The sequence below is a fragment of the Corvus hawaiiensis genome, chromosome 2 (assembly GCF_020740725.1).
Source record: "Corvus hawaiiensis isolate bCorHaw1 chromosome 2, bCorHaw1.pri.cur, whole genome shotgun sequence".
Lineage (NCBI taxonomy): Eukaryota > Metazoa > Chordata > Aves > Passeriformes > Corvidae > Corvus > Corvus hawaiiensis.
The window spans coordinates 17,185,955-17,207,605 of record NC_063214.1 but is presented as its reverse complement, the minus strand read 5'-3'; positions in this window follow the sequence as shown (position 1 = coordinate 17,207,605).

Below are 21,651 nucleotides of genomic sequence, written 5' to 3'. Positions count from 1 at the left end.
CTTCAGCGTGAGCACTGCACGCAGCCACGGTGTGCTGTGCAGGGATTTTCCTTCAGCTCGACGGACAAGCATTTTCTTGCTCTTTCAGCGAGTCCAAACTGGGCATGTAGCTCTCGCTCAGCGAAATGCGTCAGGCGAGAAACACTTGCTGGAGTAGCTTTTCGCTGGGCAAGACTTTCAACACAGCACCACAATTCGGGCAAGGAGCAGCAGAAAGGAAGACCATCTTTTGGTCCTGGCACCTTCTTCTGGGCGACACGCCTATCCGCCTCTTCGCTCCCTGCAAGGCTGTAAGCTTGGCGGTGGTGCTTGCAAGTGAGAAGGCAGGTGCAGAGAGCACCGCGATCTGCCGGCGCTGTGCAGGCTGGAAAGGAAAGAGGGCTACCACTAGGATGTGCTGCAAATACAGGTTTCCACGCGTCGAGGGTAAGCTCCGCGTAAGCTCGTTGACCTAAAACTGTTCTCTGTGCGAGACTTAGCTGAGAAGCTTTCCGTTCAGATTCAGGCTGCAAGGCAGACCGAATGTGCTGCTACCTAGCGCTGAGAGAGAAAGTGCAGAGGCCAGGCGTGTTTGGGCAGAGGCAGCAGCCTGGAGCATTTCTCTGCCGGCACCGTGCTCTCTGGGCGAGAAGTAGACACCGCTTCCACTCCGGCACAATGAAGGAGCAGAGCACGGAGCTGGTATGCGCATCGCCCAGGCTGCCTCTCGCTTGTGTGCGGATTCACGTTAGCACTTGAAAACAGAAAGTTCAAGCTGCGGCTACTTGTGCTGCTACCTATTTCTCTTCCAGCTTTCCCTGGAAAGAATTGTGCCCAGCTTGATGCTTTTGAGATGCAGAGATGACAGTGGCAGATGCAGCGGAGACTGGAAATACAGAGTGCAGCGGAAAGTTTCTGGTGCTTTGACGTGAGGCAAGGGGAAAGTGCAGCCCAGCAGAGGCTTTGACTTCTGGAGCCTTTTTCTTTGGCAGCAGCTGCTGCAAGTGGGCAAGGGAGCTGCGAGAGTGAAGAAGGGGACGGTCCGTCTATGTGAGAAGGAAGCTGCCGAGGCGCAGTGTGTTGTGCTCAGTTTCAAGGCTGCCTGGAGGAGGGGGGGACTTGAAGAACGCCTTCTTTCTGGACGCCTCCTTCTGGCTGTGCTCCAGCTGCATGCACTCTGCAGCACTGAAGGTTTAGGAACCTGCTGCTGGCCAGCTTGTGTCCGGGAGTGCAAGGGCTGCGCCTTCCTTCCTGAAGCAGCCAGAGCATTCTCAGCTGCAGCTGCTTGTGAAGCAGCTCTTGGCTGGACATTTGAAATTGGCTCCCCTGAGTACATGAGCACGGTGCCCAGCTGCTTGGTTCTTCGCCTTCTGTGCTCTGGACAGAACTGAAGCCCAGCCATGGCTTGGAGCTTTGCCGCTCTTCAGCGTGAGCACTGCACGCAGCCACGGTGTGCTGTGCAGGGATTTTCCTTCAGCTCGACGGACAAGCATTTTCTTGCTCTTTCAGCGAGTCCAAACTGGGCATGTAGCTCTCGCTCAGCGAAATGCGTCAGGCGAGAAACACTTGCTGGAGTAGCTTTTCGCTGGGCAAGACTTTCAACACAGCACCACAATTCGGGCAAGGAGCAGCAGAAAGGAAGACCATCTTTTGGTCCTGGCACCTTCTTCTGGGCGACACGCCTATCCGCCTCTTCGCTCCCTGCAAGGCTGTAAGCTTGGCGGTGGTGCTTGCAAGTGAGAAGGCAGGTGTAGAGAGCACCGCGATCTGCCGGCGCTGTGCAGGCTGGAAAGGAAAGAGGGCTACCACTAGGATGTGCTGCAAATACAGGTTTCCACGCGTCGAGGGTAAGCTCCGCGTAAGCTCGTTGACCTAAAACTGTTCTCTGTGCGAGACTTAGCTGAGAAGCTTTCCGTTCAGATTCAGGCTGCAAGGCAGACCGAATGTGCTGCTACCTAGCGCTGAGAGAGAAAGTGCAGAGGCCAGGCGTGTTTGGGCAGAGGCAGCAGCCTGGAGCATTTCTCTGCCGGCACCGTGCTCTCTGGGCGAGAAGTAGACACCGCTTCCACTCCGGCACAATGAAGGAGCAGAGCACGGAGCTGGTATGCGCATCGCCCAGGCTGCCTCTCGCTTGTGTGCGGATTCACGTTAGCACTTGAAAACAGAAAGTTCAAGCTGCGGCTACTTGTGCTGCTACCTATTTCTCTTCCAGCTTTCCCTGGAAAGAATTGTGCCCAGCTTGATGCTTTTGAGATGCAGAGATGACAGTGGCAGATGCAGCGGAGACTGGAAATACAGAGTGCAGCCGAGAGTTTCTGGTGCTTTGACGTGAGGCAAGGGGAAAGTGCAGCCCAGCAGAGGCTTTGACTTCTGGAGCCTTTTTCTTTGGCAGCAGCTGCTGCAAGTGGGCAAGGGAGCTGCGAGAGTGAAGAAGGGGACGGTCCGTCTATGTGAGAAGGAAGCTGCCGAGGCGCAGTGTGTTGTGCTCAGTTTCAAGGCTGCCTGGAGGAGGGGGGGTACTTGAAGAACGCCTTCTTTCTGGACGCCTCCTTCTGGCTGTGCTCCAGCTGCATGCACTCTGCAGCACTGAAGGTTTAGGAACCTGCTGCTGGCCAGCTTGTGTCCAGGAGTGCAAGGGCTGCGCCTTCCTTCCTGAAGCAGCCAGAGCATTCTCAGCTGCAGCTGCTTGTGAAGCAGCTCTTGGCTGGACATTTGAAATTGGCTCCCCTGAGTACATGAGCCCGGTGCCCAGCTGCTTGGTTCTTCGCCTTCTGTGCTCTGGACAGAACTGAAGCCCAGCCATGGCTTGGAGCTTTGCCGCTCTTCAGCGTGAGCACTGCACGCAGCCACGGTGTGCTGTGCAGGGATTTTCCTTCAGCTCGACGGACAAGCATTTTCTTGCTCTTTCAGCGAGTCCAAACTGGGCATGTAGCTCTCGCTCAGCGAAATGCGTCAGGCGAGAAACACTTGCTGGAGTAGCTTTTCGCTGGGCAAGACTTTCAACACAGCACCACAATTCGGGCAAGGAGCAGCAGAAAGGAAGACCATCTTTTGGTCCTGGCACCTTCTTCTGGGCGACACGCCTATCCGCCTCTTCTCTCCCTGCAAGGCTGTAAGCTTGGCGGTGGTGCTTGCAAGTGAGAAGGCAGGTGTAGAGAGCACCGCGATCTGCCGGCGCTGTGCAGGCTGGAAAGGAAAGAGGGCTACCACTAGGATGTGCTGCAAATACAGGTTTCCACGCGTCGAGGGTAAGCTCCGCGTAAGCTCGTTGACCTAAAACTGTTCTCTGTGCGAGACTTAGCTGAGAAGCTTTCCGTTCAGATTCAGGCTGCAAGGCAGACCGAATGTGCTGCTACCTAGCGCTGAGAGAGAAAGTGCAGAGGCCAGGCGTGTTTGGGCAGAGGCAGCAGCCTGGAGCATTTCTCTGCCGGCACCGTGCTCTCTGGGCGAGAAGTAGACACCGCTTCCACTCCGGCACAATGAAGGAGCAGAGCACGGAGCTGGTATGCGCATCGCCCAGGCTGCCTCTCGCTTGTGTGCGGATTCACGTTAGCACTTGAAAACAGAAAGTTCAAGCTGCGGCTACTTGTGCTGCTACCTATTTCTCTTCCAGCTTTCCCTGGAAAGAATTGTGCCCAGCTTGATGCTTTTGAGATGCAGAGATGACAGTGGCAGATGCAGCGGAGACTGGAAATACAGAGTGCAGCGGAGAGTTTCTGGTGCTTTGACGTGAGGCAAGGGGAAAGTGCAGCCCAGCAGAGGCTTTGACTTCTGGAGCCTTTTTCTTTGGCAGCAGCTGCTGCAAGTGGGCAAAGGAGCTGCGAGAGTGAAGAAGGGGACGGTCCGTCTATGTGAGAAGGAAGCTGCCGAGGCGCAGTGTGTTGTGCTCAGTTTCAAGGCTGCCTGGAGGAGGGGGGGACTTGAAGAACGCCTTCTTTCTGGACGCCTCCTTCTGGCTGTGCTCCAGCTGCATGCACTCTGCAGCACTGAAGGTTTAGGAACCTGCTGCTGGCCAGCTTGTGTCCAGGAGTGCAAGGGCTGCGCCTTCCTTCCTGAAGCAGCCAGAGCATTCTCAGCTGCAGCTGCTTGTGAAGCAGCTCTTGGCTGGACATTTGAAATTGGCTCCCCTGAGTACATGAGCCCGGTGCCCAGCTGCTTGGTTCTTCGCCTTCTGTGCTCTGGACAGAACTGAAGCCCAGCCATGGCTTGGAGCTTTGCCGCTCTTCAGCGTGAGCACTGCACGCAGCCACGGTGTGCTGTGCAGGGATTTTCCTTCAGCTCGACGGACAAGCATTTTCTTGCTCTTTCAGCGAGTCCAAACTGGGCATGTAGCTCTCGCTCAGCGAAATGCGTCAGGCGAGAAACACTTGCTGGAGTAGCTTTTCGCTGGGCAAGACTTTCAACACAGCACCACAATTCGGGCAAGGAGCAGCAGAAAGGAAGACCATCTTTTGGTCCTGGCACCTTCTTCTGGGCGACACGCCTATCCGCCTCTTCGCTCCCTGCAAGGCTGTAAGCTTGGCGGTGGTGCTTGCAAGTGAGAAGGCAGGTGTAGAGAGCACCGCGATCTGCCGGCGCTGTGCAGGCTGGAAAGGAAAGAGGGCTACCACTAGGATGTGCTGCAAATACAGGTTTCCACGCGACGAGGGTAAGCTCCGCGTAAGCTCGTTGACCTAAAACTGTTCTCTGTGCGAGACTTAGCTGAGAAGCTTTCCGTTCAGATTCAGGCTGCAAGGCAGACCGAATGTGCTGCTACCTAGCGCTGAGAGAGAAAGTGCAGAGGCCAGGCGTGTTTGGGCAGAGGCAGCAGCCTGGAGCATTTCTCTGCCGGCACCGTGCTCTCTGGGCGAGAAGTAGACACCGCTTCCACTCCGGCACAATGAAGGAGCAGAGCACGGAGCTGGTATGCGCATCGCCCAGGCTGCCTCTCGCTTGTGTGCGGATTCACGTTAGCACTTGAAAACAGAAAGTTCAAGCTGCGGCTACTTGTGCTGCTACCTATTTCTCTTCCAGCTTTCCCTGGAAAGAATTGTGCCCAGCTTGATGCTTTTGAGATGCAGAGATGACAGTGGCAGATGCAGCGGAGACTGGAAATACAGAGTGCAGCGGAGAGTTTCTGGTGCTTTGACGTGAGGCAAGGGGAAAGTGCAGCCCAGCAGAGGCTTTGACTTCTGGAGCCTTTTTCTTTGGCAGCAGCTGCTGCAAGTGGGCAAGGGAGCTGCGAGAGTGAAGAAGGGGACGGTCCGTCTATGTGAGAAGGAAGCTGCCGAGGCGCAGTGTGTTGTGCTCAGTTTCAAGGCTGCCTGGAGGAGGGGGGGTACTTGAAGAACGCCTTCTTTCTGGACGCCTCCTTCTGGCTGTGCTCCAGCTGCATGCACTCTGCAGCACTGAAGGTTTAGGAACCTGCTGCTGGCCAGCTTGTGTCCAGGAGTGCAAGGGCTGCGCCTTCCTTCCTGAAGCAGCCAGAGCATTCTCAGCTGCAGCTGCTTGTGAAGCAGCTCTTGGCTGGACATTTGAAATTGGCTCCCCTGAGTACATGAGCCCGGTGCCCAGCTGCTTGGTTCTTCGCCTTCTGTGCTCTGGACAGAACTGAAGCCCAGCCATGGCTTGGAGCTTTGCCGCTCTTCAGCGTGAGCACTGCACGCAGCCACGGTGTGCTGTGCAGGGATTTTCCTTCAGCTCGACGGACAAGCATTTTCTTGCTCTTTCAGCGAGTCCAAACTGGGCATGTAGCTCTCGCTCAGCGAAATGCGTCAGGCGAGAAACACTTGCTGGAGTAGCTTTTCGCTGGGCAAGACTTTCAACACAGCACCACAATTCGGGCAAGGAGCAGCAGAAAGGAAGACCATCTTTTGGTCCTGGCACCTTCTTCTGGGCGACACGCCTATCCGCCTCTTCTCTCCCTGCAAGGCTGTAAGCTTGGCGGTGGTGCTTGCAAGTGAGAAGGCAGGTGTAGAGAGCACCGCGATCTGCCGGCGCTGTGCAGGCTGGAAAGGAAAGAGGGCTACCACTAGGATGTGCTGCAAATACAGGTTTCCACGCGTCGAGGGTAAGCTCCGCGTAAGCTCGTTGACCTAAAACTGTTCTCTGTGCGAGACTTAGCTGAGAAGCTTTCCGTTCAGATTCAGGCTGCAAGGCAGACCGAATGTGCTGCTACCTAGCGCTGAGAGAGAAAGTGCAGAGGCCAGGCGTGTTTGGGCAGAGGCAGCAGCCTGGAGCATTTCTCTGCCGGCACCGTGCTCTCTGGGCGAGAAGTAGACACCGCTTCCACTCCGGCACAATGAAGGAGCAGAGCACGGAGCTGGTATGCGCATCGCCCAGGCTGCCTCTCGCTTGTGTGCGGATTCACGTTAGCACTTGAAAACAGAAAGTTCAAGCTGCGGCTACTTGTGCTGCTACCTATTTCTCTTCCAGCTTTCCCTGGAAAGAATTGTGCCCAGCTTGATGCTTTTGAGATGCAGAGATGACAGTGGCAGATGCAGCGGAGACTGGAAATACAGAGTGCAGCGGAGAGTTTCTGGTGCTTTGACGTGAGGCAAGGGGAAAGTGCAGCCCAGCAGAGGCTTTGACTTCTGGAGCCTTTTTCTTTGGCAGCAGCTGCTGCAAGTGGGCAAAGGAGCTGCGAGAGTGAAGAAGGGGACGGTCCGTCTATGTGAGAAGGAAGCTGCCGAGGCGCAGTGTGTTGTGCTCAGTTTCAAGGCTGCCTGGAGGAGGGGGGGACTTGAAGAACGCCTTCTTTCTGGACGCCTCCTTCTGGCTGTGCTCCAGCTGCATGCACTCTGCAGCACTGAAGGTTTAGGAACCTGCTGCTGGCCAGCTTGTGTCCAGGAGTGCAAGGGCTGCGCCTTCCTTCCTGAAGCAGCCAGAGCATTCTCAGCTGCAGCTGCTTGTGAAGCAGCTCTTGGCTGGACATTTGAAATTGGCTCCCCTGAGTACATGAGCCCGGTGCCCAGCTGCTTGGTTCTTCGCCTTCTGTGCTCTGGACAGAACTGAAGCCCAGCCATGGCTTGGAGCTTTGCCGCTCTTCAGCGTGAGCACTGCACGCAGCCACGGTGTGCTGTGCAGGGATTTTCCTTCAGCTCGACGGACAAGCATTTTCTTGCTCTTTCAGCGAGTCCAAACTGGGCATGTAGCTCTCGCTCAGCGAAATGCGTCAGGCGAGAAACACTTGCTGGAGTAGCTTTTCGCTGGGCAAGACTTTCAACACAGCACCACAATTCGGGCAAGGAGCAGCAGAAAGGAAGACCATCTTTTGGTCCTGGCACCTTCTTCTGGGCGACACGCCTATCCGCCTCTTCGCTCCCTGCAAGGCTGTAAGCTTGGCGGTGGTGCTTGCAAGTGAGAAGGCAAGTGTAGAGAGCACCGCGATCTGCCGGCGCTGTGCAGGCTGGAAAGGAAAGAGGGCTACCACTAGGATGTGCTGCAAATACAGGTTTCCACGCGTCGAGGGTAAGCTCCGCGTAAGCTCGTTGACCTAAAACTGTTCTCTGTGCGAGACTTAGCTGAGAAGCTTTCCGTTCAGATTCAGGCTGCAAGGCAGACCGAATGTGCTGCTACCTAGCGCTGAGAGAGAAAGTGCAGAGGCCAGGCGTGTTTGGGCAGAGGCAGCAGCCTGGAGCATTTCTCTGCCGGCACCGTGCTCTCTGGGCGAGAAGTAGACACCGCTTCCACTCCGGCACAATGAAGGAGCAGAGCACGGAGCTGGTATGCGCATCGCCCAGGCTGCCTCTCGCTTGTGTGCGGATTCACGTTAGCACTTGAAAACAGAAAGTTCAAGCTGCGGCTACTTGTGCTGCTACCTATTTCTCTTCCAGCTTTCCCTGGAAAGAATTGTGCCCAGCTTGATGCTTTTGAGATGCAGAGATGACAGTGGCAGATGCAGCGGAGACTGGAAATACAGAGTGCAGCCGAGAGTTTCTGGTGCTTTGACGTGAGGCAAGGGGAAAGTGCAGCCCAGCAGAGGCTTTGACTTCTGGAGCCTTTTTCTTTGGCAGCAGCTGCTGCAAGTGGGCAAGGGAGCTGCGAGAGTGAAGAAGGGGACGGTCCGTCTATGTGAGAAGGAAGCTGCCGAGGCGCAGTGTGTTGTGCTCAGTTTCAAGGCTGCCTGGAGGAGGGGGGGACTTGAAGAACGCCTTCTTTCTGGACGCCTCCTTCTGGCTGTGCTCCAGCTGCATGCACTCTGCAGCACTGAAGGTTTAGGAACCTGCTGCTGGCCAGCTTGTGTCCAGGAGTGCAAGGGCTGCGCCTTCCTTCCTGAAGCAGCCAGAGCATTCTCAGCTGCAGCTGCTTGTGAAGCAGCTCTTGGCTGGACATTTGAAATTGGCTCCCCTGAGTACATGAGCCCGGTGCCCAGCTGCTTGGTTCTTCGCCTTCTGTGCTCTGGACAGAACTGAAGCCCAGCCATGGCTTGGAGCTTTGCCGCTCTTCAGCGTGAGCACTGCACGCAGCCACGGTGTGCTGTGCAGGGATTTTCCTTCAGCTCGACGGACAAGCATTTTCTTGCTCTTTCAGCGAGTCCAAACTGGGCATGTAGCTCTCGCTCAGCGAAATGCGTCAGGCGAGAAACACTTGCTGGAGTAGCTTTTCGCTGGGCAAGACTTTCAACACAGCACCACAATTCGGGCAAGGAGCAGCAGAAAGGAAGACCATCTTTTGGTCCTGGCACCTTCTTCTGGGCAACACGCCTATCCGCCTCTTCTCTCCCTGCAAGGCTGTAAGCTTGGCGGTGGTGCTTGCAAGTGAGAAGGCAGGTGTAGAGAGCACCGCGATCTGCCGGCGCTGTGCAGGCTGGAAAGGAAAGAGGGCTACCACTAGGATGTGCTGCAAATACAGGTTTCCACGCGTCGAGGGTAAGCTCCGCGTAAGCTCGTTGACCTAAAACTGTTCTCTGTGCGAGACTTAGCTGAGAAGCTTTCCGTTCAGATTCAGGCTGCAAGGCAGACCGAATGTGCTGCTACCTAGCGCTGAGAGAGAAAGTGCAGAGGCCAGGCGTGTTTGGGCAGAGGCAGCAGCCTGGAGCATTTCTCTGCCGGCACCGTGCTCTCTGGGCGAGAAGTAGACACCGCTTCCACTCCGGCACAATGAAGGAGCAGAGCACGGAGCTGGTATGCGCATCGCCCAGGCTGCCTCTCGCTTGTGTGCGGATTCACGTTAGCACTTGAAAACAGAAAGTTCAAGCTGCGGCTACTTGTGCTGCTACCTATTTCTCTTCCAGCTTTCCCTGGAAAGAATTGTGCCCAGCTTGATGCTTTTGAGATGCAGAGATGACAGTGGCAGATGCAGCGGAGACTGGAAATACAGAGTGCAGCCGAGAGTTTCTGGTGCTTTGACGTGAGGCAAGGGGAAAGTGCAGCCCAGCAGAGGCTTTGACTTCTGGAGCCTTTTTCTTTGGCAGCAGCTGCTGCAAGTGGGCAAGGGAGCTGCGAGAGTGAAGAAGGGGACGGTCCGTCTATGTGAGAAGGAAGCTGCCGAGGCGCAGTGTGTTGTGCTCAGTTTCAAGGCTGCCTGGAGGAGGGGGGTACTTGAAGAACGCCTTCTTTCTGGACGCCTCCTTCTGGCTGTGCTCCAGCTGCATGCACTCTGCAGCACTGAAGGTTTAGGAACCTGCTGCTGGCCAGCTTGTGTCCAGGAGTGCAAGGGCTGCGCCTTCCTTCCTGAAGCAGCCAGAGCATTCTCAGCTGCAGCTGCTTGTGAAGCAGCTCTTGGCTGGACATTTGAAATTGGCTCCCCTGAGTACATGAGCCCGGTGCCCAGCTGCTTGGTTCTTCGCCTTCTGTGCTCTGGACAGAACTGAAGCCCAGCCATGGCTTGGAGCTTTGCCGCTCTTCAGCGTGAGCACTGCACGCAGCCACGGTGTGCTGTGCAGGGATTTTCCTTCAGCTCGACGGACAAGCATTTTCTTGCTCTTTCAGCGAGTCCAAACTGGGCATGTAGCTCTCGCTCAGCGAAATGCGTCAGGCGAGAAACACTTGCTGGAGTAGCTTTTCGCTGGGCAAGACTTTCAACACAGCACCACAATTCGGGCAAGGAGCAGCAGAAAGGAAGACCATCTTTTGGTCCTGGCACCTTCTTCTGGGCGACACGCCTATCCGCCTCTTCGCTCCCTGCAAGGCTGTAAGCTTGGCGGTGGTGCTTGCAAGTGAGAAGGCAGGTGTAGAGAGCACCGCGATCTGCCGGCGCTGTGCAGGCTGGAAAGGAAAGAGGGCTACCACTAGGATGTGCTGCAAATACAGGTTTCCACGCGTCGAGGGTAAGCTCCGCGTAAGCTCGTTGACCTAAAACTGTTCTCTGTGCGAGACTTAGCTGAGAAGCTTTCCGTTCAGATTCAGGCTGCAAGGCAGACCGAATGTGCTGCTACCTAGCGCTGAGAGAGAAAGTGCAGAGGCCAGGCGTGTTTGGGCAGAGGCAGCAGCCTGGAGCATTTCTCTGCCGGCACCGTGCTCTCTGGGCGAGAAGTAGACACCGCTTCCACTCCGGCACAATGAAGGAGCAGAGCACGGAGCTGGTATGCGCATCGCCCAGGCTGCCTCTCGCTTGTGTGCGGATTCACGTTAGCACTTGAAAACAGAAAGTTCAAGCTGCGGCTACTTGTGCTGCTACCTATTTCTCTTCCAGCTTTCCCTGGAAAGAATTGTGCCCAGCTTGATGCTTTTGAGATGCAGAGATGACAGTGGCAGATGCAGCGGAGACTGGAAATACAGAGTGCAGCCGAGAGTTTCTGGTGCTTTGACGTGAGGCAAGGGGAAAGTGCAGCCCAGCAGAGGCTTTGACTTCTGGAGCCTTTTTCTTTGGCAGCAGCTGCTGCAAGTGGGCAAGGGAGCTGCGAGAGTGAAGAAGGGGACGGTCCGTGTATGTGAGAAGGAAGCTGCCGAGGCGCAGTGTGTTGTGCTCAGTTTCAAGGCTGCCTGGAGGAGGGGGGGACTTGAAGAACGCCTTCTTTCTGGACGCCTCCTTCTGGCTGTGCTCCAGCTGCATGCACTCTGCAGCACTGAAGGTTTAGGAACCTGCTGCTGGCCAGCTTGTGTCCAGGAGTGCAAGGGCTGCGCCTTCCTTCCTGAAGCAGCCAGAGCATTCTCAGCTGCAGCTGCTTGTGAAGCAGCTCTTGGCTGGACATTTGAAATTGGCTCCCCTGAGTACATGAGCCCGGTGCCCAGCTGCTTGGTTCTTCGCCTTCTGTGCTCTGGACAGAAGTGAAGCCCAGCCATGGCTTGGAGCTTTGCCGCTCTTCAGCGTGAGCACTGCACGCAGCCACGGTGTGCTGTGCAGGGATTTTCCTTCAGCTCGACGGACAAGCATTTTCTTGCTCTTTCAGCGAGTCCAAACTGGGCATGTAGCTCTCGCTCAGCGAAATGCGTCAGGCGAGAAACACTTGCTGGAGTAGCTTTTCGCTGGGCAAGACTTTCAACACAGCACCACAATTCGGGCAAGGAGCAGCAGAAAGGAAGACCATCTTTTGGTCCTGGCACCTTCTTCTGGGCGACACGCCTATCCGCCTCTTCTCTCCCTGCAAGGCTGTAAGCTTGGCGGTGGTGCTTGCAAGTGAGAAGGCAGGTGTAGAGAGCACCGCGATCTGCCGGCGCTGTGCAGGCTGGAAAGGAAAGAGGGCTACCACTAGGATGTGCTGCAAATACAGGTTTCCACGCGTCGAGGGTAAGCTCCGCGTAAGCTCGTTGACCTAAAACTGTTCTCTGTGCGAGACTTAGCTGAGAAGCTTTCCGTTCAGATTCAGGCTGCAAGGCAGACCGAATGTGCTGCTACCTAGCGCTGAGAGAGAAAGTGCAGAGGCCAGGCGTGTTTGGGCAGAGGCAGCAGCCTGGAGCATTTCTCTGCCGGCACCGTGCTCTCTGGGCGAGAAGTAGACACCGCTTCCACTCCGGCACAATGAAGGAGCAGAGCACGGAGCTGGTATGCGCATCGCCCAGGCTGCCTCTCGCTTGTGTGCGGATTCACGTTAGCACTTGAAAACAGAAAGTTCAAGCTGCGGCTACTTGTGCTGCTACCTATTTCTCTTCCAGCTTTCCCTGGAAAGAATTGTGCCCAGCTTGATGCTTTTGAGATGCAGAGATGACAGTGGCAGATGCAGCGGAGACTGGAAATACAGAGTGCAGCGGAGAGTTTCTGGTGCTTTGACGTGAGGCAAGGGGAAAGTGCAGCCCAGCAGAGGCTTTGACTTCTGGAGCCTTTTTCTTTGGCAGCAGCTGCTGCAAGTGGGCAAGGGAGCTGCGAGAGTGAAGAAGGGGACGGTCCGTCTATGTGAGAAGGAAGCTGCCGAGGCGCAGTGTGTTGTGCTCAGTTTCAAGGCTGCCTGGAGGAGGGGGGTACTTGAAGAACGCCTTCTTTCTGGACGCCTCCTTCTGGCTGTGCTCCAGCTGCATGCACTCTGCAGCACTGAAGGTTTAGGAACCTGCTGCTGGCCAGCTTGTGTCCAGGAGTGCAAGGGCTGCGCCTTCCTTCCTGAAGCAGCCAGAGCATTCTCAGCTGCAGCTGCTTGTGAAGCAGCTCTTGGCTGGACATTTGAAATTGGCTCCCCTGAGTACATGAGCCCGGTGCCCAGCTGCTTGGTTCTTCGCCTTCTGTGCTCTGGACAGAACTGAAGCCCAGCCATGGCTTGGAGCTTTGCCGCTCTTCAGCGTGAGCACTGCACGCAGCCACGGTGTGCTGTGCAGGGATTTTCCTTCAGCTCGACGGACAAGCATTTTCTTGCTCTTTCAGCGAGTCCAAACTGGGCATGTAGCTCTCGCTCAGCGAAATGCGTCAGGCGAGAAACACTTGCTGGAGTAGCTTTTCGCTGGGCAAGACTTTCAACACAGCACCACAATTCGGGCAAGGAGCAGCAGAAAGGAAGACCATCTTTTGGTCCTGGCACCTTCTTCTGGGCGACACGCCTATCCGCCTCTTCTCTCCCTGCAAGGCTGTAAGCTTGGCGGTGGTGCTTGCAAGTGAGAAGGCAGGTGTAGAGAGCACCGCGATCTGCCGGCGCTGTGCAGGCTGGAAAGGAAAGAGGGCTACCACTAGGATGTGCTGCAAATACAGGTTTCCACGCGTCGAGGGTAAGCTCCGCGTAAGCTCGTTGACCTAAAACTGTTCTCTGTGCGAGACTTAGCTGAGAAGCTTTCCGTTCAGATTCAGGCTGCAAGGCAGACCGAATGTGCTGCTACCTAGCGCTGAGAGAGAAAGTGCAGAGGCCAGGCGTGTTTGGGCAGAGGCAGCAGCCTGGAGCATTTCTCTGCCGGCACCGTGCTCTCTGGGCGAGAAGTAGACACCGCTTCCACTCCGGCACAATGAAGGAGCAGAGCACGGAGCTGGTATGCGCATCGCCCAGGCTGCCTCTCGCTTGTGTGCGGATTCACGTTAGCACTTGAAAACAGAAAGTTCAAGCTGCGGCTACTTGTGCTGCTACCTATTTCTCTTCCAGCTTTCCCTGGAAAGAATTGTGCCCAGCTTGATGCTTTTGAGATGCAGAGATGACAGTGGCAGATGCAGCGGAGACTGGAAATACAGAGTGCAGCCGAGAGTTTCTGGTGCTTTGACGTGAGGCAAGGGGAAAGTGCAGCCCAGCAGAGGCTTTGACTTCTGGAGCCTTTTTCTTTGGCAGCAGCTGCTGCAAGTGGGCAAGGGAGCTGCGAGAGTGAAGAAGGGGACGGTCCGTCTATGTGAGAAGGAAGCTGCCGAGGCGCAGTGTGTTGTGCTCAGTTTCAAGGCTGCCTGGAGGAGGGGGGGTACTTGAAGAACGCCTTCTTTCTGGACGCCTCCTTCTGGCTGTGCTCCAGCTGCATGCACTCTGCAGCACTGAAGGTTTAGGAACCTGCTGCTGGCCAGCTTGTGTCCAGGAGTGCAAGGGCTGCGCCTTCCTTCCTGAAGCAGCCAGAGCATTCTCAGCTGCAGCTGCTTGTGAAGCAGCTCTTGGCTGGACATTTGAAATTGGCTCCCCTGAGTACATGAGCCCGGTGCCCAGCTGCTTGGTTCTTCGCCTTCTGTGCTCTGGACAGAACTGAAGCCCAGCCATGGCTTGGAGCTTTGCCGCTCTTCAGCGTGAGCACTGCACGCAGCCACGGTGTGCTGTGCAGGGATTTTCCTTCAGCTCGACGGACAAGCATTTTCTTGCTCTTTCAGCGAGTCCAAACTGGGCATGTAGCTCTCGCTCAGCGAAATGCGTCAGGCGAGAAACACTTGCTGGAGTAGCTTTTCGCTGGGCAAGACTTTCAACACAGCACCACAATTCGGGCAAGGAGCAGCAGAAAGGAAGACCATCTTTTGGTCCTGGCACCTTCTTCTGGGCGACACGCCTATCCGCCTCTTCGCTCCCTGCAAGGCTGTAAGCTTGGCGGTGGTGCTTGCAAGTGAGAAGGCAGGTGCAGAGAGCACCGCGATCTGCCGGCGCTGTGCAGGCTGGAAAGGAAAGAGGGCTACCACTAGGATGTGCTGCAAATACAGGTTTCCACGCGTCGAGGGTAAGCTCCGCGTAAGCTCGTTGACCTAAAACTGTTCTCTGTGCGAGACTTAGCTGAGAAGCTTTCCGTTCAGATTCAGGCTGCAAGGCAGACCGAATGTGCTGCTACCTAGCGCTGAGAGAGAAAGTGCAGAGGCCAGGCGTGTTTGGGCAGAGGCAGCAGCCTGGAGCATTTCTCTGCCGGCACCGTGCTCTCTGGGCGAGAAGTAGACACCGCTTCCACTCCGGCACAATGAAGGAGCAGAGCACGGAGCTGGTATGCGCATCGCCCAGGCTGCCTCTCGCTTGTGTGCGGATTCACGTTAGCACTTGAAAACAGAAAGTTCAAGCTGCGGCTACTTGTGCTGCTACCTATTTCTCTTCCAGCTTTCCTTGGAAAGAATTGTGCCCAGCTTGATGCTTTTGAGATGCAGAGATGACAGTGGCAGATGCAGCGGAGACTGGAAATACAGAGTGCAGCCGAGAGTTTCTGGTGCTTTGACGTGAGGCAAGGGGAAAGTGCAGCCCAGCAGAGGCTTTGACTTCCGGATCCTTTTTCTTTGGCAGCAGCTGCTGCAAGTGGGCAAGGGAGCTGCGAGAGTGAAGAAGGGGACGGTCCGTCTATGTGAGAAGGAAGCTGCCGAGGCGCACTGTGTTGTGCTCAGTTTCAAGGCTGCCTGGAGGAGGGGGGGACTTGAAGAACGCCTTCTTTCTGGACGCCTCCTTCTGGCTGTGCTCCAGCTGCATGCACTCTGCAGCACTGAAGGTTTAGGAACCTGCTGCTGGCCAGCTTGTGTCCAGGAGTGCAAGGGCTGCGCCTTCCTTCCTGAAGCAGCCAGAGCATTCTCAGCTGCAGCTGCTTGTGAAGCAGCTCTTGGCTGGACATTTGAAATTGGCTCCCCTGAGTACATGAGCCCGCTGCCCAGCTGCTTGGTTCTTCGCCTTCTGTGCTCTGGACAGAACTGAAGCCCAGCCATGGCTTGGAGCTTTGCCGCTCTTCAGCGTGAGCACTGCACGCAGCCACGGTGTGCTGTGCAGGGATTTTCCTTCAGCTCGACGGACAAGCATTTTCTTGCTCTTTCAGCGAGTCCAAACTGGGCATGTAGCTCTCGCTCAGCGAAATGCGTCAGGCGAGAAACACTTGCTGGAGTAGCTTTTCGCTGGGCAAGACTTTCAACACAGCACCACAATTCGGGCAAGGAGCAGCAGAAAGGAAGACCATCTTTTGGTCCTGGCACCTTCTTCTGGGCGACACGCCTATCCGCCTCTTCTCTCCCTGCAAGGCTGTAAGCTTGGCGGTGGTGCTTGCAAGTGAGAAGGCAGGTGTAGAGAGCACCGCGATCTGCCGGCGCTGTGCAGGCTGGAAAGGAAAGAGGGCTACCACTAGGATGTGCTGCAAATACAGGTTTCCACGCGTCGAGGGTAAGCTCCGCGTAAGCTCGTTGACCTAAAACTGTTCTCTGTGCGAGACTTAGCTGAGAAGCTTTCCGTTCAGATTCAGGCTGCAAGGCAGACCGAATGTGCTGCTACCTAGCGCTGAGAGAGAAAGTGCAGAGGCCAGGCGTGTTTGGGCAGAGGCAGCAGCCTGGAGCATTTCTCTGCTGGCACCGTGCTCTCTGGGCGAGAAGTAGACACCGCTTCCACTCCGGCACAATGAAGGAGCAGAGCACGGAGCTGGTATGCGCATCGCCCAGGCTGCCTCTCGCTTGTGTGCGGATTCACGTTAGCACTTGAAAACAGAAAGTTCAAGCTGCGGCTACTTGTGCTGCTACCTATTTCTCTTCCAGCTTTCCCTGGAAAGAATTGTGCCCAGCTTGATGCTTTTGAGATGCAGAGATGACAGTGGCAGATGCAGCGGAGACTGGAAATACAGAGTGCAGCGGAGAGTTTCTGGTGCTTTGACGTGAGGCAAGGGGAAAGTGCAGCCCAGCAGAGGCTTTGACTTCTGGAGCCTTTTTCTTTGGCAGCAGCTGCTGCAAGTGGGCAAGGGAGCTGCGAGAGTGAAGAAGGGGACGGTCCGTCTATGTGAGAAGGAAGCTGCCGAGGCGCACTGTGTTGTGCTCAGTTTCAAGGCTGCCTGGAGGAGGGGGGTACTTGAAGAACGCCTTCTTTCTGGACGCCTCCTTCTGGCTGTGCTCCAGCTGCATGCACTCTGCAGCACTGAAGGTTTAGGAACCTGCTGCTGGCCAGCTTGTGTCCAGGAGTGCAAGGGCTGCGCCTTCCTTCCTGAAGCAGCCAGAGCATTCTCAGCTGCAGCTGCTTGTGAAGCAGCTCTTGGCTGGACATTTGAAATTGGCTCCCCTGAGTACATGAGCCCGCTGCCCAGCTGCTTGGTTCTTCGCCTTCTGTGCTCTGGACAGAACTGAAGCCCAGCCATGGCTTGGAGCTTTGCCGCTCTTCAGCGTGAGCACTGCACGCAGCCACGGTGTGCTGAGCAGGGATTTTCCTTCAGCTCGACGGACAAGCATTTTCTTGCTCTTTCAGCGAGTCCAAACTGGGCATGTAGCTCTCGCTCAGCGAAATGCGTCAGGCGAGAAACACTTGCTGGAGTAGCTTTTCGCTGGGCAAGACTTTCAACACAGCACCACAATTCGGGCAAGGAGCAGCAGAAAGGAAGACCATCTTTTGGTCCTGGCACCTTCTTCTGGGCGACACGCCTATCCGCCTCTTCTCTCCCTGCAAGGCTGTAAGCTTGGCGGTGGTGCTTGCAAGTGAGAAGGCAGGTGTAGAGAGCACCGCGATCTGCCGGCGCTGTGCAGGCTGGAAAGGAAAGAGGGCTACCACTAGGATGTGCTGCAAATACAGGTTTCCACGCGTCGAGGGTAAGCTCCGCGTAAGCTCGTTGACCTAAAACTGTTCTCTGTGCGAGACTTAGCTGAGAAGCTTTCCGTTCAGATTCAGGCTGCAAGGCAGACCGAATGTGCTGCTACCTAGCGCTGAGAGAGAAAGTGCAGAGGCCAGGCGTGTTTGGGCAGAGGCAGCAGCCTGGAGCATTTCTCTGCCGGCACCGTGCTCTCTGGGCGAGAAGTAGACACCGCTTCCACTCCGGCACAATGAAGGAGCAGAGCACGGAGCTGGTATGCGCATCGCCCAGGCTGCCTCTCGCTTGTGTGCGGATTCACGTTAGCACTTGAAAACAGAAAGTTCAAGCTGCGGCTACTTGTGCTGCTACCTATTTCTCTTCCAGCTTTCCCTGGAAAGAATTGTGCCCAGCTTGATGCTTTTGAGATGCAGAGATGACAGTGGCAGATGCAGCGGAGACTGGAAATACAGAGTGCAGCGGAGAGTTTCTGGTGCTTTGACGTGAGGCAAGGGGAAAGTGCAGCCCAGCAGAGGCTTTGACTTCTGGAGCCTTTTTCTTTGGCAGCAGCTGCTGCAAGTGGGCAAGGGAGCTGCGAGAGTGAAGAAGGGGACGGTCCGTCTATGTGAGAAGGAAGCTGCCGAGGCGCAGTGTGTTGTGCTCAGTTTCAAGGCTGCCTGGAGGAGGGGGGGACTTGAAGAACGCCTTCTTTCTGGACGCCTCCTTCTGGCTGTGCTCCAGCTGCATGCACTCTGCAGCACTGAAGGTTTAGGAACCTGCTGCTGGCCAGCTTGTGTCCAGGAGTGCAAGGGCTGCGCCTTCCTTCCTGAAGCAGCCAGAGCATTCTCAGCTGCAGCTGCTTGTGAAGCAGCTCTTGGCTGGACATTTGAAATTGGCTCCCCTGAGTACATGAGCCCGGTGCCCAGCTGCTTGGTTCTTCGCCTTCTGTGCTCTGGACAGAACTGAAGCCCAGCCATGGCTTGGAGCTTTGCCGCTCTTCAGCGTGAGCACTGCACGCAGCCACGGTGTGCTGTGCAGGGATTTTCCTTCAGCTCGACGGACAAGCATTTTCTTGCTCTTTCAGCGAGTCCAAACTGGGCATGTAGCTCTCGCTCAGCGAAATGCGTCAGGCGAGAAACACTTGCTGGAGTAGCTTTTCGCTGGGCAAGACTTTCAACACAGCACCACAATTCGGGCAAGGAGCAGCAGAAAGGAAGACCATCTTTTGGTCCTGGCACCTTCTTCTGGGCGACACGCCTATCCGCCTCTTCTCTCCCTGCAAGGCTGTAAGCTTGGCGGTGGTGCTTGCAAGTGAGAAGGCAGGTGTAGAGAGCACCGCGATCTGCCGGCGCTGTGCAGGCTGGAAAGGAAAGAGGGCTACCACTAGGATGTGCTGCAAATACAGGTTTCCACGCGTCGAGGGTAAGCTCCGCGTAAGCTCGTTGACCTAAAACTGTTCTCTGTGCGAGACTTAGCTGAGAAGCTTTCCGTTCAGATTCAGGCTGCAAGGCAGACCGAATGTGCTGCTACCTAGCGCTGAGAGAGAAAGTGCAGAGGCCAGGCGTGTTTGGGCAGAGGCAGCAGCCTGGAGCATTTCTCTGCCGGCACCGTGCTCTCTGGGCGAGAAGTAGACACCGCTTCCACTCCGGCACAATGAAGGAGCAGAGCACGGAGCTGGTATGCGCATCGCCCAGGCTGCCTCTCGCTTGTGTGCGGATTCACGTTAGCACTTGAAAACAGAAAGTTCAAGCTGCGGCTACTTGTGCTGCTACCTATTTCTCTTCCAGCTTTCCCTGGAAAGAATTGTGCCCAGCTTGATGCTTTTGAGATGCAGAGATGACAGTGGCAGATGCAGCGGAGACTGGAAATACAGAGTGCAGCGGAGAGTTTCTGGTGCTTTGACGTGAGGCAAGGGGAAAGTGCAGCCCAGCAGAGGCTTTGACTTCTGGAGCCTTTTTCTTTGGCAGCAGCTGCTGCAAGTGGGCAAGGGAGCTGCGAGAGTGAAGAAGGGGACGGTCCGTCTATGTGAGAAGGAAGCTGCCGAGGCGCACTGTGTTGTGCTCAGTTTCAAGGCTGCCTGGAGGAGGGGGGTACTTGAAGAACGCCTTCTTTCTGGACGCCTCCTTCTGGCTGTGCTCCAGCTGCATGCACTCTGCAGCACTGAAGGTTTAGGAACCTGCTGCTGGCCAGCTTGTGTCCAGGAGTGCAAGGGCTGCGCCTTCCTTCCTGAAGCAGCCAGAGCATTCTCAGCTGCAGCTGCTTGTGAAGCAGCTCTTGGCTGGACATTTGAAATTGGCTCCCCTGAGTACATGAGCCCGCTGCCCAGCTGCTTGGTTCTTCGCCTTCTGTGCTCTGGACAGAACTGAAGCCCAGCCATGGCTTGGAGCTTTGCCGCTCTTCAGCGTGAGCACTGCACGCAGCCACGGTGTGCTGTGCAGGGATTTTCCTTCAGCTCGACGGACAAGCATTTTCTTGCTCTTTCAGCGAGTCCAAACTGGGCATGTAGCTCTCGCTCAGCGAAATGCGTCAGGCGAGAAACACTTGCTGGAGTAGCTTTTCGCTGGGCAAGACTTTCAACACAGCACCACAATTCGGGCAAGGAGCAGCAGAAAGGAAGACCATCTTTTGGTCCTGGCACCTTCTTCTGGGCGACACGCCTATCCGCCTCTTCTCTCCCTGCAAGGCTGTAAGCTTGGCGGTGGTACTTGCAAGTGAGAAGGCAGGTGTAGAGAGCACCGCGATCTGCCGGCGCTGTGCAGGCTGGAAAGGAAAGAGGGCTACCACTAGGATGTGCTGCAAATACAGGTTTCCACGCGTCGAGGGTAAGCTCCGCGTAAGCTCGTTGACCTAAAACTGTTCTCTGTGCGAGACTTAGCTGAGAAGCTTTCCGTTCAGATTCAGGCTGCAAGGCAGACCGAATGTGCTGCTACCTAGCGCTGAGAGAGAAAGTGCAGAGGCCAGGCGTGTTTGGGCAGAGGCAGCAGCCTGGAGCATTTCTCTGCCGGCACCATGCTCTCTGGGCGAGAAGTAGACACCGCTTCCACTCCGGCACAATGAAGGAGCAGAGCACGGAGCTGGTATGCGCATCGCCCAGGCTGCCTCTCGCTTGTGTGCGGATTCACGTTAGCACTTGAAAACAGAAAGTTCAAGCTGCGGCTACTTGTGCTGCTACCTATTTCTCTTCCAGCTTTCCCTGGAAAGAATTGTGCCCAGCTTGATGCTTTTGAGATGCAGAGATGACAGTGGCAGATGCAGCGGAGACTGGAAATACAGAGTGCAGCGGAGAGTTTCTGGTGCTTTGACGTGAGGCAAGGGGAAAGTGCAGCCCAGCAGAGGCTTTGACTTCCGGAGCCTTTTTCTTTGGCAGCAGCTGCTGCAAGTGGGCAAGGGAGCTGCGAGAGTGAAGAAGGGGACGGTCCGTCTATGTGAGAAGGAAGCTGCCGAGGCGCAGTGTGTTGTGCTCAGTTTCAAGGCTGCCTGGAGGAGGGGGGTACTTGAAGAACGCCTTCTTTCTGGACGCCTCCTTCTGGCTGTGCTCCAGCTGCATGCACTCTGCAGCACTGAAGGTTTAGGAACCTGCTGCTGGCCAGCTTGTGTCCAGGAGTGCAAGGGCTGCGCCTTCCTTCCTGAAGCAGCCAGAGCATTCTCAGCTGCAGCTGCTTGTGAAGCAGCTCTTGGCTGGACATTTGAAATTGGCTCCCCTGAGTACATGAGCCCGGTGCCCAGCTGCTTGGTTCTTCGCCTTCTGTGCTCTGGACAGAACTGAAGCCCAGCCATGGCTTGGAGCTTTGCCGCTCTTCAGCGTGAGCACTGCACGCAGCCACGGTGTGCTGTGCAGGGATTTTCCTTCAGCTCGACGGACAAGCATTTTCTTGCTCTTTCAGCGAGTCCAAACTGGGCATGTAGCTCTCGCTCAGCGAAATGCGTCAGGCGAGAAACACTTGCTGGAGTAGCTTTTCGCTGGGCAAGACTTTCAACACAGCACCACAATTCGGGCAAGGAGCAGCAGAAAGGAAGACCATCTTTTGGTCCTGGCACCTTCTTCTGGGCGACACGCCTATCCGCCTCTTCTCTCCCTGCAAGGCTGTAAGCTTGGCGGTGGTGCTTGCAAGTGAGAAGGCAGGTGTAGAGAGCACCGCGATCTGCCGGCGCTGTGCAGGCTGGAAAGGAAAGAGGGCTACCACTAGGATGTGCTGCAAATACAGGTTTCCACGCGTCGAGGGTAAGCTCCGCGTAAGCTCGTTGACCTAAAACTGTTCTCTGTGCGAGACTTAGCTGAGAAGCTTTCCGTTCAGATTCAGGCTGCAAGGCAGACCGAATGTGCTGCTACCTAGCGCTGAGAGAGAAAGTGCAGAGGCCAGGCGTGTTTGGGCAGAGGCAGCAGCCTGGAGCATTTCTCTGCCGGCACCATGCTCTCTGGGCGAGAAGTAGACACCGCTTCCAC